Source organism: Oryx dammah, unplaced genomic scaffold, assembly GCF_014754425.2.
Source record: "Oryx dammah isolate SB20612 unplaced genomic scaffold, SCBI_Odam_1.1 HiC_scaffold_27, whole genome shotgun sequence".
In the NCBI taxonomy this organism is placed as follows: domain Eukaryota; kingdom Metazoa; phylum Chordata; class Mammalia; order Artiodactyla; family Bovidae; genus Oryx; species Oryx dammah.
In genome coordinates, this window is record NW_024070211.1 from 69,495,767 (window position 1) to 69,511,410 (window position 15,644).

At 39.6% G+C, this 15,644-nt stretch overlaps 1 non-coding gene across 1 annotated transcript; it reads right to left on the bottom strand.

The window, feature by feature from the left end:
* Window positions 1-9,000: 9,000 nt before the first annotated feature.
* On the bottom strand, window positions 9,001-9,073 carry TRNAC-ACA. The gene has a single exon. It is a non-coding gene; the product is annotated as a tRNA-Cys (tRNA).
* Between the last annotated feature and the right edge of the window lie 6,571 nt (window positions 9,074-15,644).

The window sequence follows — 15,644 nt, forward strand, 5'->3', positions numbered from 1 at the left end:
AAAAATAAAGTCTGACACTGTTTCCACTGTTTCCCCGTCTATTTCCCATGAAGTGATGGGACCAGAGACCATGATCTTTGTTTTCTGAATGTTGAGCTTTAAGCCAAATTTTTCGCTCTCCTCTTTCACTTTCATCAAGAGGGTTTTTAGCTCCTCTTCACTTTCTGCCTTAAGGGTGGTGTCATCTGCATATCTGAGGTTATTGATATTTTTCCTGGCAATCTTGATTCCAGCTAGCTTTTCTTCCTGTCCAGCGTTTCTCATGATGTACTCTGCACAAAGCTGAAATACATTATCTAGCCCTTTATGAAAAATGTTTGCTAACTCCTACATAGAAGAATGCTTGAAAATAGAAAAAACATACTTTTTTATGAGCATAATTCTGTGTACTTATAGTTAAAGTGTATACAAAACAGTGTTTTATTTTTTGCTTCCTCTGGTAAATGCCTTTTTCTGTGATGAACTTCAGTCTACTTTATTACTTTAATAACTGCAAGAGTACTCTGTTGTGTAGATATATTACGTGACTGCCCCCTTTCAACCTGTTTTCGCATTTGTGAAGGAGAAGGGAATGGCAATCCACTCTAATACTCTTGATTGGAAAATTCCATGGACAGAGGAGCCTGGAGGGCTACAGTCCAAGGGGTCACAAAGAGTCAGACATGACTAAGTGACTAATACTTTCACTTTTATAACATAATTAAAACAAGAAGCTTCCAATTCTAACTCTGGTTCTGTCTCCCTTCCACAGTCTTTCAGCATACACGCAACTTTATTGGTTGAAAATATGCTTGTTTATTTAATTCTAACATATCTGAGGACAGTTGAGAGACCAGTTTCTAAATTCTCTTCTAGATAAAAATAGAAGACACTGGGTTTTTGCTGATCACACATCTTATGGCTTCTACTGGTGGTCTTGGTCTCTATGTTTTCACATTCAAAAGAACTGAGCAGCTGATCGGCTCTGCTAACAGGAGATAATGTTACATTTTCTTCATTTAGGTATTCTTTTTGTGTGTGTTAGTCTCTCAGTCATGTCTGAATCTTTGCGACCCCACAAACTGTAGCCCGCCAGGCTCCTCTGTCCATGGAATTTTTCAGGCAAGAATACTGGAGTGGATTGCCATTCCCTTCTCCATAGGATCTTCGTAACCCAAGGATCGAACCCTGGTCTCCTGCATCACAGGCAGATTATTTACCATTGAGCTACAGGGAAGTCCTTGTATTCTTTCTGCTAGAAGTCAAATAACACCAACTTAAGAAATCAAGTATAATAGAAAATCACAATATGTTTGGATTTTTTTTTACTTTTTCATTTTTAATCTGCTCACTTAAAAGTTTTTATAAATAGAACACTAATTTTATATTCATGTATTCATTTGCTCACTTGTATTGATAAAAATACTAAATGCCTAATATGTGTCTAGCATTAGGTTATGTATTAGGAATAAAATACAAAGGAGATAGCTATTAGACTTTAATGATGATGCTCAGTGATGAATAGAAGTCTAAATCCTGAAGATAAAACACACCTGATACAAACAACTGACTCAGTGGAAAAGACCCTGATGCTGGGAAAGATGGAGGCCAGGAGGAGAAGGGGCAACAGAGGATGAGATGCTTGGATGGCATCACCGATTCAATGGACATGAACTTGGGCAAATTTTGGGAGATGGTGAGGGACATGTTAGGCTGGTATGTTGCAGTCCATAGGGTTGCAAAGAGTCAGACATGACTTGGTAACTGAACAACAGCAGCAAATGTTCTGATCTGATAACTGTATGTTAAGATCTCTCATTATGCTCAAACTTAGTGATATATAGAATCTTCCATGTCCAGAACTGTGAGTTTACATTATTTTACTTAGGATACTAAAGCAAAAGTAATTCCCCAAACTCTGTACCCCATTTATACACTTATTTATATTTTGTATTTATATATTTACTTATACATTTATGTATATATAACATAATACATTTAAAAATGTATTACTATATGAATGTGTGTGTGTGCTCAGTCATGTCTGACTCTTTACAAACCCATGGACTGTAGCCTGCACAGTAGAATGACTGCAATGAGTGAGAGTGGCTGGGCCACACGGCTCCTGTAATGCATTTGTCTCTCTGATCCTTCTCCACTAAAAGAAGCTCATTCTCTTGGAATCACCTGTGATCACAGGGCTTGGGTTTCTAGGAATTGCAGCTCAAAATAAGAATATCAGTGTCCTTATTATCTAGACAACTTCCAAATTAATTCCCCTAATCAGGTGATAGGAAAGATTTTTCATAAGGTTTGTCTTACACAATTTTAGCCCTGGCATTCCAAAAGCTGCCCTTCCCTTTTTGAAACATGTAAAAAAGGCAAAGATCACCTCCACTTTTACTCAGATACAAAGAAGTAGTGACAAACACAGCAGGTTCACATCTATGTAGAGTCATACTGTCTTTTGCAGCAGCCATGGGCAGTTTGGAAAGCAAAAAATGATAAAGAAGAAAATAGTGCATGAAAACAACAAGTTCATTTTTCTTTCTGCTGAGGTTATGTATTAGTGAAGAGAAGGAAGGGCAGGGAGGTCATGAGGCTGCACTTGACCAAGCTATTGGGTAGGCAGTTCAAGGAAGACACCCCACTGTCATATCGCAAGAGAGAGAACAACAGCCTTGTTGGTGGTGGTTTTTCTGCTTGCTGGGGTCCATTCACAAGGCTAGGTTTGAAGGGGCAAAATGGCACAGATGAACCTAGGGCAGGAATAGAGACACAAACAGAGAAAATGGATGTGTGGACACAGGATGGAGTAGAGGGAGGGATGAATTGGTAGATTTGGATAGACATACATACACTACCGTGCGTAAAACAGAGAACTATTAGGAACCTGCTATATAGTGCAAGGAGCTCAGCCCAGTGCTCTGTGATGACCTATAGGGGGAGGATGGTGGGGGGCAGGTGATGGGGGAGGATCAAGAGTGAAGGGATATATGTACACACACAACTGATTCACTTCATTATACAGCAAAAACTCACACAGCGTTGTGCAACTAAAGCAACTATACTCCAATAAAAATATCAGAAAATACAACTGAAAAGAAAAATGTGATAACATTTCAACGTACTTTTCTGCTAGGTTGACCACTAGGTTAGGATACAAAGTACTTATGAGTTTACAGGAGACCTATGCTATTTCAGGGGACTCCAGACCCCCTTCTGCAGCACCCATACCATCCGTTGTTCAATCTATGCTACTGTTCTCCTTCGCCGACTGTGGCCAGTTACAGGTACTACCAATGCGATGACCATGTCCTACTGTATTCTACTCTTGAGTCTCTCAAAGTGGCGATGACCCTCCTTTTAGCTTTATATTTATTCCTATGCTTCTTCACTAAGAGGGAAGAAATGGAGTTCAAGGTTCAACCTCTGTATGCTGCCTGAGTTCCACAGAGCAGCTCTAGAAGGGCTAGCTGTGAGTACAAAATACAGGTAATCAAAATTCAAGTTATCATGCTCTGGATTGGTCAGACAAAATAAGAATCTCAAACTTGGCACCCAAATCTAAAATTATTCCAACTACAAGATCCAGTTGTAGAATTTTATTTTATACAATAGCTCTTTAGGATGTTTGTGGGTGATGCATACTTTTACTCCTTCCCCAAAATTTCCCTTCTAGTTACCCATTTTTTAACTCTCATTAATAATAACAGCTATGATTTATCGAGTGCCTATTATATTAAGGGTACTAGTCTAAGTGCCTTGCATGTATTAGCTCACTCCTCAGAGGAAGGTCCTCTTGTCATTCGAATTCGACTTTTATGGCATTTAGTCTACAGAGAGATTAAGTGAATTGTTCAAGGTCACACAGTTAGTAAGTGGCAGAGCTGGGTAAATCTGGGTAGTGTGGCTCTAGAGAACCAAAGCTCTAAACAATGAAGTTCCTTTGTTAACCACTGGACTCTATACAGCAGGAATCTTCCTTACTGTGTCATTGTTTCATTTAGTGGGAGATGTTCTCATACTGAATATACCTGGCAAAAATCATTACTGTGTATATTTATTTTAAAGTACTAGGCAAACACTGTTGAGTGTCAGAGTCTACAGTAGATTATAAATGTCCTGCACCTCTCTCTTATTTTTGTTACAAGGTAGATAGATTTGCACTATATCTGAGGCAGTAGAATAAAATATACACAGAAAGAAAAGGAGCCCGCAGTTACTTAGCTAATGAATGTGGGTGAGGCAGTGAAACTTCCAGGGACATGGCTGCCTTTCTGCCTTATTATACAATGTATGTGATAACACTCCCAAAACTTTTATATTACACAATTCAGGTTGTTTTCCATTAATGTTTCCATAACATTAATGCATGTTCCAGCTTGTGGAGTAATTGCCATGTATACTGTGTATATGCATTATAATATCTCAAGCAAAATCAGATTTTGCTATGGGAACCTTATGCTCCATTTCCTTTGATTCTGCTGTGGATAGACTACTCAGTATAGCATGCGATCTGAAAAGAAATAAAAATAGAACAGCTCAAAGTTTTTTACAGACTCCCCAGTAGTTAATCATGTTCTGATGCAAATCTACTAGACAATTTTCAAATGCCAAGTCAAGCATGATTGGGCATCAAAGATTATAAACCTTTGAGGGAGAATCCATATTATCATGGAAGACTAGGAGCCATTTGCATTATTTTAGCATTCTAGGATACTTATCTGACTTAAAGAAAAAGACTTTTTTGTTCCTTGAAAGGAAAAATGAATGGGCATATATCACTTCGGGCAGAATTCTCCAGAAACTATAATCTGCAGCTACAGCATTTATTCAAAACTCTGTATTTGATTTTAAAGGTCGTGGCTGTATAATTCTGAATTTAGCAAGCAGAAACATTTTCAAAAAAATGTAGCCTAATTTTATTGTTCGTCTTTAAATATTCATTTCATATTTGATGGGCTAGAAATTTGCAATTCAAATTACTTCCTTTTCCTTTATTCTTAGTAAAGTCATCTAAGAGAAAGAGGTGAGTTCATTTATAACAAAATAGCAATAAAATAAACTTCATAATTCAACAAGAACTAATTAAAATTATTTAAAAGGCAGTTTACAGGTGAGTAAACTGCTAATTCCAATTGCATCACTCAGATTCTTTATAAGTATTTCAGGAAAATTATTCATTTACCAAATCATTGAATCATAGTATTGAAAAGGACATTAAATTCACCTCCTACAAAACCCTACTATTACTGATGAGGTATAGAGAGTTTCCTCAGCAAGTACCAGGTCACTTTTTAAAAAGTTAAGAAGTAAATAATCAAATTTAGGCCTATGTCTCTAAGTTCCTTGCACTTTCTAGGAAACACTTGGCTAAGCCATACTAGATACTGAGTAAATTTCCCTAGCATCTCAGGTCCAAGATCTCAGCCAGTATCTTGTCTCAAGCCGAAGGTCAGGGGTTGCACATGATACTGGGTCTCCCATGTGGTCACTGATTTTTAGTAAAACAGAGTATTCCCATGGGTATCCCTTTCCAGACGATCTGAGCAAGCCTGGTTTTTATAGAAAACAGTATCATATGTTCCTCAAGTTGACATAAGCAGGTTGTTAATACCAAGCACATTGGATATAAAATCTCTTAACATCAATATCCATTTATTGGAGTTAGTGGTAAGGCAAGAAACTGAATTTGGGTCACCATTTCCTTCTCCACTTCTTTGTGCCTCTGTTTCCTAAGCCTGCTGTAAAAAGGTACCAAAAACTGAGAGAATTAAAAGAACAGAACTCTTCTTACAGATCTGGAGACAAGAAGTTGGAAACCAAGGTGTCGGTGGGGCAATGTTTTTTCTGAAGCCTGTGACAGATAATCCGTTTCATGCTTCTTTCCTGGCTTCTGGTGGTTGCTGGCAATACTTGGGGTTTCTTGGCTTATAGTTGCATTGTTCCAATATCTCCCTTGATTTTCATATGGCCTTTTTCCCTTTGGATGTGTGTCTCTCATCTTTATAAGGATACCAGTTAAGGGCCCACCTTAATCCAGTATAATCTTATTCTTAGTTAAGTGCATCTAAAAATCCCTATTATCAAGTAAGGTCACATTCAGAGGTACTAGAAGTTAAGACTATAGCATATCATTTTGGGTGATATAATTCAATCCACTATGGCTCTCAAATTGATTATATTTAATAAAGACAGTACTGCTTCAGGACACAATAGACACACTCCTGGATGATTGGTTTTTGAACTATTTATAAATATTTGGCCAACTCAGAAAACGGTTTTAAAATAGCTAGGTCTGATACCATACCCCATTACCTGGTTTGGTATAGGGATTTTTTCAGAAGTCAGAGGTGAGGCATCATCCTTAACATGTCAGGACATGTACAACCACTGCAGAGATCAAACAACAGTCCCTGGTGAGAGGATTCTTCCCTCAGCCTTTTTACAATTCATTGGAACATTCACTTTTGAATTTTGTGTTTTAAGTTTTTATTTACTAGGGAATTTAAACTATCCATAGTCCCTTCTGAGTGACTTCACTTTCACTTTTCACTTTCATGCATTGGAGAAGGAAATGGCAACCCACTCCAGTGTTCTTGCCTGGAGGATCCCAGGGACGGGGGAGCCTGGTGGGCTGCTGTCTATGGGGTCACACAGAGTCGGACACGACAGAAGTGTCTTAGCAGCAGCATAGTCCCTTCTCATATTTATTTATCTGACAGGAACTCTGAGATCCTCATGCTATATGTATTGTGTAGGCTGAGCCATTCCAAGATGCCTGACACCAAACAGGCTTTGTTGACCTCCTAGAAATTAAAATATTTTCACTCAATAGCAGGTACCAACACAGGGTATACACGGCATAAATTATGAGATACATTTACAGTGAAAAAGTGTTAGTCGCTCAGTCGTATCCAGCTCTTCATGACCCCGTGGACTGTACTCCCTCCAGGCTCCGCTGTCTATGGGATTCTCCAGGCAAGAATACTGGAGTGGGTTGCCATTCCCTTCTCCAGGGGATCTTCCTGACCCAGGGATCGAACCTGGATCTCCTGCACTGTCAAGTGGGTTCTTTACCACTGAGCCACCAGGGAAGCCCCAAGTACTAGTCACTTAGTAGTGTCTGACTCTATGTGACCCCATGGACTACACAGCCCCCTAGGCTCCTCTGTCCATGAAATTCTGCAGGCAAGACTATGGGAGTGGGTATCCATTCCCTTCTCTATGAGATCTACCCAGGAATCAAACCCTGGTCTCCTGCATTACAGGCAAATTCTTTACCATCTGAGCCATCAGGGAAGCAGAGAAGGCAATGGCAACCCACTCCAGCACTCTTTCCTGGAGAATCCCATGGATGGAGGAGCCTGGTAGGCTACAGTCCATGGGGTGGCAAAGAGCTGGACACGACTGAGCAACTTCACTTTCACTTTTCACTTTCATGCACTGGAGAAGGAAACAACAACCCACTGCAGTATTCTTGCCTGGAGAATCCCAGGGATGGGAGCCTGGTGGGCTGCCATCTATGGGGTTGCACAGAATCGGACACGACTGACGCGACTTACCAGCAGCAACATCAGGGAAGCCCACATTTGGAGAGTGATGCTCAATTTTTCCTTTTATATTTGTTACACAAGTCTGCTCCTCTTATTTTTTATTTTTATTTATTTTTACTTTTTTAAGTTCTCTGCTTGCCAAGATAAATCTCAATAACTTCAGATATGCAGATGACACTACTCTTATGGCAGAAAGTGAAGAACTAAAGAGCTTCTTGATGAAAGTGAAAGAGGAGACTGAAAAGTTGGCTTAAACCTCAATATTCAGAAAACTAAGATCATGGCACCCGGTCCCATCACTTCATGGCAAATAGATGGGGAAACAGTGGAAACAATGGCTGACTTTATTTTTCTGGGCTCCAAAATCATTGCAAATGGTGACTGCAGCCACAAAATTAAAAGATGCTTACTCCTTGGAAGGAAAGTTATGACCCCCCCTGCTGCTGCTGCTGCTGCTAAGTCACTGCAGTCATGTCTGACTCTATCCGACCCTATAGACGGCAGCCCACCAGGCTCTGCGGTCCATGGGATTCTCCAGGCAAGAGCACTGGAGTGATGACCCACCTAGAAGCATATTAAAAAGCAGAGACATTACTTTGTCAACAAAGGTCTGTCTAGTCAAGGCTATGGTTTTTCCAGTGGTCATGTATGGATGTGAGAGTTGGACTATAAAGAAAGCTGAGCACGGAAGAATTGATGCTTTTGAACTGTGGTGTTGGAGAAGACTCTTGAGAGTCCCTTGGACTGCAAAGAGATCCAACCAGTCCATCCTAAAGGAGATCAGTCCTGGTTGTTCATTGGTAGGACTCATGTTGAAGCTGAAACTCCAATACTTTGGCCACCTGATGCAAAGAGCTGACTCTTTTAAAAAAAACCTTGATGCTGGGAAAGATTGAGGGCAGGAGGAGAAGGGTATGACAGAGGATGAGATGGTTGGATGGTATCACCAACTCAATGGACATGGGTTTGGGTGGACTCCAGGAGTTGGTGATGGACAGGGAGGCCTGGCGTGCTGTGATTCATGGAGTCGCAAAGAGTTGGACACGACTGAGCGACTGAACTGAAGTATAGTCATATATGTATATATGCATATGAATGATTGAAACTTTATTACAGGAAGAAATGGAATCCTGATTCATCTTACACAAGTTAGTTTGATGTCTTGCACATAACAAAGTTTAAAGAATGTTTAGAGATAAATACACACATGAGTTGTAAAGCCAACAGTGATCATACATGAATAAATTATACTTGAATTTATAAAACACCAACAAGTTTAAACAATGCTCCAGTTGCTAACATATCTGATCCAGGCATTGCTTAACGAGTTAGTCTCAAGAAAGTGAAGTCACTCAGTCGTGTCCAACTCTTTGTGACCCCATGAACTGCAGCCCACCAGGGTCCATGGGATTTTCCAGGCAAGAGTACTGGAGTGGGTTGCCATTTCCTTCTCCAGGGGATCTTCCCAACCCAGGGATCGAACCTGGGTCTCCCGCATTGTAGGCAGACGCTTTTACCATCTGAGCCACCAGGGAAGTTAACGAGTTAGTCTCATGTATCACAGATACTAACAAATTTAGTTACATGTTATCTGCAAAAATAAATATGTTGAATAATAATTACACCTTGCCTTTACACAATGGGTTATTCTTAAACTAGCAGCAGCAGCAGCAGCAGCAGCAGCAGGTGTAAAGAACAAAATTATTTCTACTTTATGATTTTAAATTATAGAGAAAAAACATTGAAAATAATTAGTATATAGTTTTGACAAGCTAGATTTGTTTAAACAAGTATTATAATTCAAATAATACTGACTAATGACTAATATTTTAATTTTAAGTTATCAAGCTAAATTATGACTATTTTGAAAAGGGTGCACTGAAAAGTTGTCATTTAAAACATTATAAAGGGGGACATGCCTATTTCTGGTCATTCCAGATTGAGTTTAAAGCTAACAAAATCCATTCGTTTTTAAATGTCTGCTAGTGACCACGAGGCATTAAAAGAAAGAACAGAGAACTAGAATTGGTTATATTACAAATTTTCAAGTAAGCTATTGTATCTTTTGAATCTTAAACAGTATAAGTCTGGGCCTATAACAAATTAACAGGAGATTGAACCTACACTTGAACCTTCTAGGTTTGGAGCCTACTAACACCAAGTTTAAGTGCTCTTCAGATGACCTATGAGCCCAGGTTTGTGATCTTACCATGAGCAGAGTCCTTTTTCCAATGCTCTACCCCTAAGATTTGGAGATAAAAATGATGCTTACATATTTTTTTTTTTTTTTTTTAGTTTTTGTTCTCTGAAGTTGGTTTGACCACTACTTTCTCATCTACTCATTCCTCACCATTCTTTTATGTACCTGACCCCACCACCACACACATACACACACAAGTACACTCTACAGTCTTCAACAGAAATTTTGCCTTACTTACTATATATCCCTCTCATCAAGCAAAACACTACATAACAGGTGTTTAATTATGTTTGGGTGTCTCTTCCTCCTTTTGAAAATAAGACAGCTGGTATTGGTTACAAGAGTATACTTCCATGTAGACCATGCATATCTGCAATAATGTATGCAAACTTTATTTTCTCTTTTTCTTCTCTTTTTTTATTTTCTGAAAATCATTCTTTGCTCTAAAAATACATGACCCCCTTTTCTTTACATTCCATCAATCATTTTTCAAAAAATGTTTGAACAAATTCATTACCCATCTACATTTTAACAACAGATGCATCCTAAAAGTCAGGAAGAAAATGGGGACCAAGTCTTTAGAGTTATCAGTGATTTGACCAAGATTTCTGAAATTGAAAATTTTAGCTAGTTCAGTAGAGAATGTTTGCTAAAAATTACCCATTTTTCAGAGGAATTTTGAAGACACACAAATAACACTGATTACAACACATCTAATTATCCCTTCAAAGGAAACACATGTTCTACATCAAGTAGTTTTGGGAAGCATAGACAAATATATGAGATTGTCTTTACCTTTTATAATCTGTAATACAGATTTTCACCAGAATTCATGTTTCTGACTACCAAATTTTAACAAGCAGACAGAATTAAGTCCCACTCTCAGCAGAGTCAGAAATAATGGAATTGCTCATTAAAAATAATGAGATGCTATTGTAATGAATCCTGATCTATAGCTTCTGTCTCTGAAACATCTTTTCAATGAAAAAAAATAATTAGGTTCTATGAAGTGTCTCACCTTGGGATGTAAAAGGTAATCACAAAACCACACTTAATTATATAAGTGAGTGATTATATGAGCTCAGTCATATCTGACTTTGTAGCCCCATGAACTGTAGCCCACCAGGCTCCTCTGTCCATGGAATTCTTCAGGCAAGAATACTTCAGTGAATTGTCATTTCCTTTTCCAGGGGATCTTCCGGAGGCAGGGATAGAACCTGGGTATTCTGCATTGTAGGCAGATTGTTTACCTACCTTCTGAGAGACCAGGGAAGCCCTAATTATGTAAACTGAATACTTTAAGAACAATGTTACCAAAAAGTGTCCATTCCATAGCAGGTATCAGGTTGATGAGAAAAAGAAGTTACATTTGACAATGAAATAGACTTGGAGGAGAAAGACAAAAAAGAAACAAGAGGATACTATCACTGTTTTGCTACCATGAGCTATCATAACTTTTTCCAGAATTGACCTTGACAGAGAAAGGAGTCCAGTCAGTGAATAGTTAATCTCATGTTTCAACGCATCAGACATTTGCACTCTTCAAACTTCTGAATGCACTTTTCTTGCCTTAACTGCCTCTTTCATGCTGTGTAAAGGGAACATAATTTTTACTGAAGCCACATAGAAGTTTAGCAAGGAATCAAAAGTTATAATTAGGTGAGTCATTTATACTCAGGTAGCTTATCTGCAATCTAGTTAGGCTGCCTGCCTGGAAACCCAAGCAGGAACAGAAACACCGAGACTCTCATGTAAAGCAGTTTAAGAGAGTGGCAGGTCTTTGTCTAAATTGCAGTGGGATAGTCAGGGAAGGAAAACGTAGGCCAGACAGGAATCAATTTTTCATTAATTGCCAAATAATATTGGAAATATAAAACCTAATGTTTCAGTAGTGATAAAGAACACCAGTGAGAAGAGGTGCTATTTGACATTAATAACATAGACTAGACTATTGGAAATAGACCTGGAGGGCTTATGGATTCCCCTGGGAGATTCAGTATCTTTCTAGCTGCCTATTTTGTGCGAGAAAAAGTAACAGCATTCACTATCAAGAGGGCCTGGTGTATGGGGACTCCCACCGATAATGTTCTTTTAAATCTCAGTATTTTAGTTAGTCCATAGAAGTCTGTTTAAACCTGAAGATTTTGGCTGAAACCACACAAACACACAACTCCCCACAACCTACCCACTGATAATTCCCTTAGCATCCCTCAGGTCTCACTGATATGTATTTGGATTCAAGATCAGGATAAACAGAAAAGCTCTCCCTTGTTGAAGATTGCTGATAGCCTGTTGTCAGCAGAGACGAATTGAAGGGCACAACAAAGGCACTGAAGCAAAGTTCAGACAAAATGACCTTTGAGAACCCTGAGCACTTGTTTTCCTTGTTCTCCTCCTTCCTTTCCTGAGCCTGGGTTATTAGGTAGTGCAGTTGTTTTCTAGGGCTACCCTAACAAATTGACTCAGCTGGTAAAGAATCTGCCTGCAATGCGGGAGACCTGGGTTCTATCCCTGGGTTGGGAAGATCCCCTGGAGAAGGGAAAGGCTACCCACTCCAGTATTCTGGCCTGGAGAGTTCCATGGACTATCCATGGGTTTGCAAAGAGTCAGACATGACTGAGCGACTTTCACACATTCCTAACAAATCACCACAAACTGGAGGGCTTAAAAAAATGAGAAACTTAGTTTGTCAAAGTTCTGAAGAGAAGAAATCCAAAAATCAAGGAGTCCACAGGGCCAGAATATTCCACTGGCTCTAAGGGACAGTCTCTCTAAAATATCTGGTGGCTTCAGGCATTTCTTGGGACTACATCCCTCCAGAGTCTGCCTCCACCGACTACATCCCTCCAGAGTCTGCCTCCACCTTCACCTGGTCACCTCTCTGTCTTCTCCTCTTCTGTGTCATAGAGACATTTAGCATTGGATTTAGGACCTATCCAGGGAATCTAGGATAATCTTATCTCATGTGTGAGTGTGCGTGCATCCTCAGTCGTGTTTGACTCTTTGTGGCTCCATGAACTGTAGCCCACTAGGGTCCTCTGTGCATGGAGTCTTCCAGACAAGAATACTGTTGGGGGTTGCCATTTCCGTCTACACGGGATCTTCCTGACTAAGGGCATTGAATGCATACATTTTGAGTCTCCTGTGTTCTCAGGCAGTTTCTTTACCAACTGAGCCATGGGGGAAGCCCATTCTTAAATAACATTTTATCTTCAAGTATCCTTTTTTTTTCCAAATAAGATCATATTCACAGGTTCCAAGATGTGCAAATATATTCTTGGGTGGTCACCACCACAGGGACAATGGACTTAGGCTGAGACTGAAGACTATATAACCTCGCCACCACCCCCCAACTCTGAACATGACCTCTTAGAAATTCTAAAGAATTAAATTTCTTTCAAATGTTCCACTCTCCATCTAGAGAAATGAATCAGGGAAGAGCTTACTTAGAGAAAATATAGAGATTTTATAGAGAATGAAGTCCAACAAAGCACTATAAACTAGACATCAACTATGACATACCTTCAGATATGTGTTTTGCAAGGAAAAAACAACCAAAGAAAGCTGAAATATGTGCAGAGTATACGTTTATTATTAAGTGAACCTGGTGCAACTACTGCTTAGATAATCTTTGCCTACAATCTTGGTCTCTAAACATACTCTACAGGATGAATTTAATGCCAGCTCCTCGGAATAAAGTGAAATCTTGTTGTTTTGCAACGAAGATTACCTTCTCAATTAAGGCAAATTAGAAGACAGAGAAAGCCCACAGGCTTTAATAAAATCTCTCTGGGCCTCTGTCAAGATGAACCACTAGAAGCTGCATTTGCCTTTTTACTCACATGTCTGCTTTCTCAATCAGGTAGAAATTACATACTTAGTTTGGGCCAATCTTGTCAAGATTGGATGCTTTCTCTAAAAAATTCACGTAAAGGCTTAAACTTACAGCTTTTCAGTAATTTTCTGAGCAGAGAAATCCTGCAGCACTTCCTCTTTCCTCCCATGTTTGAAGTCCTAAAGCTTCATTGACTGTGAGTCATCCAACCTTGTTTCACTTTCCTGATCTCATCCATCCACCTACTTTTCTCATTACTTTCTTTCCCTGAACAGATTTCTTCATGGACATCTTCATGAAACTCATTGCTAATCAGAGTGTGGTTCATGGATTATAATCACTTGGGAGCTTGTTAGATTAGAAGCATCTCAACACACCCTGGATTTACCATCTGCATCTTAACTTTAGGCACATTAAAGTGTGAGACACAGCCCCCAAGCTCCATTTACTAATTTGGTTATGACATATGTTTTAACTGGCCTCCCAACAAGCATGCTCTCTCTCATTCAAGACTTCAATTCTCACTTGCTATTAAAATCACGTAGCATCCAGCCCCACCACTTCATGGCAAATAGATGTGGAAACAATGGAAACAGTGACAGACTTTATTTACTTGGGCTTCAAAATCACTTCAGATAGTGGCTGCAGCCATGAAATTAAAAGACGCTTGCTCCTTGGTGGAGGGGCGGGGGGACAAACTATGACCAACCTAGACAGCATATTAAAAAGCAGACACATTACTTTGCCAACAAAGGCCCATCTAATCAAAGCTATGGTTTTTCCAGTGGTCATGTATGGATGTGAGAGTTGGACCATAAGGAAGGCTGAGCACCAAAGAATTGCTGCTTTTGAACTGTGGTGTTGGAAAAGACTCTGGAGAGTCCCTTGGACTGCAACGAGATCAAACCAGTCAATCATAAAGGAAATCAGTACTGAATATTCACTGGAGGGACTGATAGTGAAGTTGAAGCTCCAATACTCTGGCCACCTGATGCGAAATAGCTGACTTAATGGAAAAGACCCCGATGCTTGGAAAGATAGAAGGAGGAGGAGAGGGGACAACAGAAGACAAGATGTTTGGATGGCACCACTGACTCAGTGGACACGAGTTTAATAAGCCCTGGGAGATAGTGAAGGACAGGAAAGCCTGGCATGCTGCAGTCCATGGGGTTACAAAGAGACATGACGAGCAACTGAACAACAACAACAAAATCCCTTGAGTTGTTGCATTTTTGTTTTGTTTTTGCATCAGAAAAGTCCCACCCTCAGTTCCCTGGTGGCTCAGATGATAAAGAATCTGCCTGCAATGTGGGAGACCCAGGTTTGATCCTTGGGTTGGAAAGATCCCCTGGAGAAGAGCATAATTACTCACTGCAGTATTCTTGTCTGGAGAATTCCATGGACAGAGGAGCCTGAAGGGCTATAGTCCATGGGGTCACAAAAAGTTGGATACGATTGAGCAACTAACAGACACAGAGATTTTATTTTGTCTAGGGTGGAGCCCAAGCATAGTCTTTTTTTTTTTTTTTTTTTTAACTTTCCCTGGAGATTCTAATTTGTAACCACATTTGAGAACACTGTCATAGGAGGATGGTTTCAAAGTGTGGTTACAGAGTAGGTAGCATTGTATCACCAAAATGTTAAAATGAAAATCCTTTGGTTTTATCTCAGGTTTTCTGAACCTGAAACTCTAGAGAAGAGCCTAACAAGCTTATTTTAAAAGCCCTCCAGGTGAATTTGATGAGGGCTAAAGTTTGAGAAACTGCCCATCACCACTCACTCCAAGTTCTACGGAAAGTACACAAATGACTAAAGTCTAGTCCTTACCCTGGAGTAAAAAAATGTACTTGGAAGAAACACATTGAATATGCATACACACCTCAATAGCACACATGCTTTCAGATCCCTGTAATTCTAGTCAGAATGTGACTAAGGATAAGCAAAATATGTGAGAGAGTGAATAAAAAAGGAAAAGTACTTCTGAGAGAATGTCTGTAGAAAGAGGCCAAATATGCAGCGGATACAAGTATAAATAATAAGAGGGAGAGGGTGTTTAGGAAACTAGAGTGGT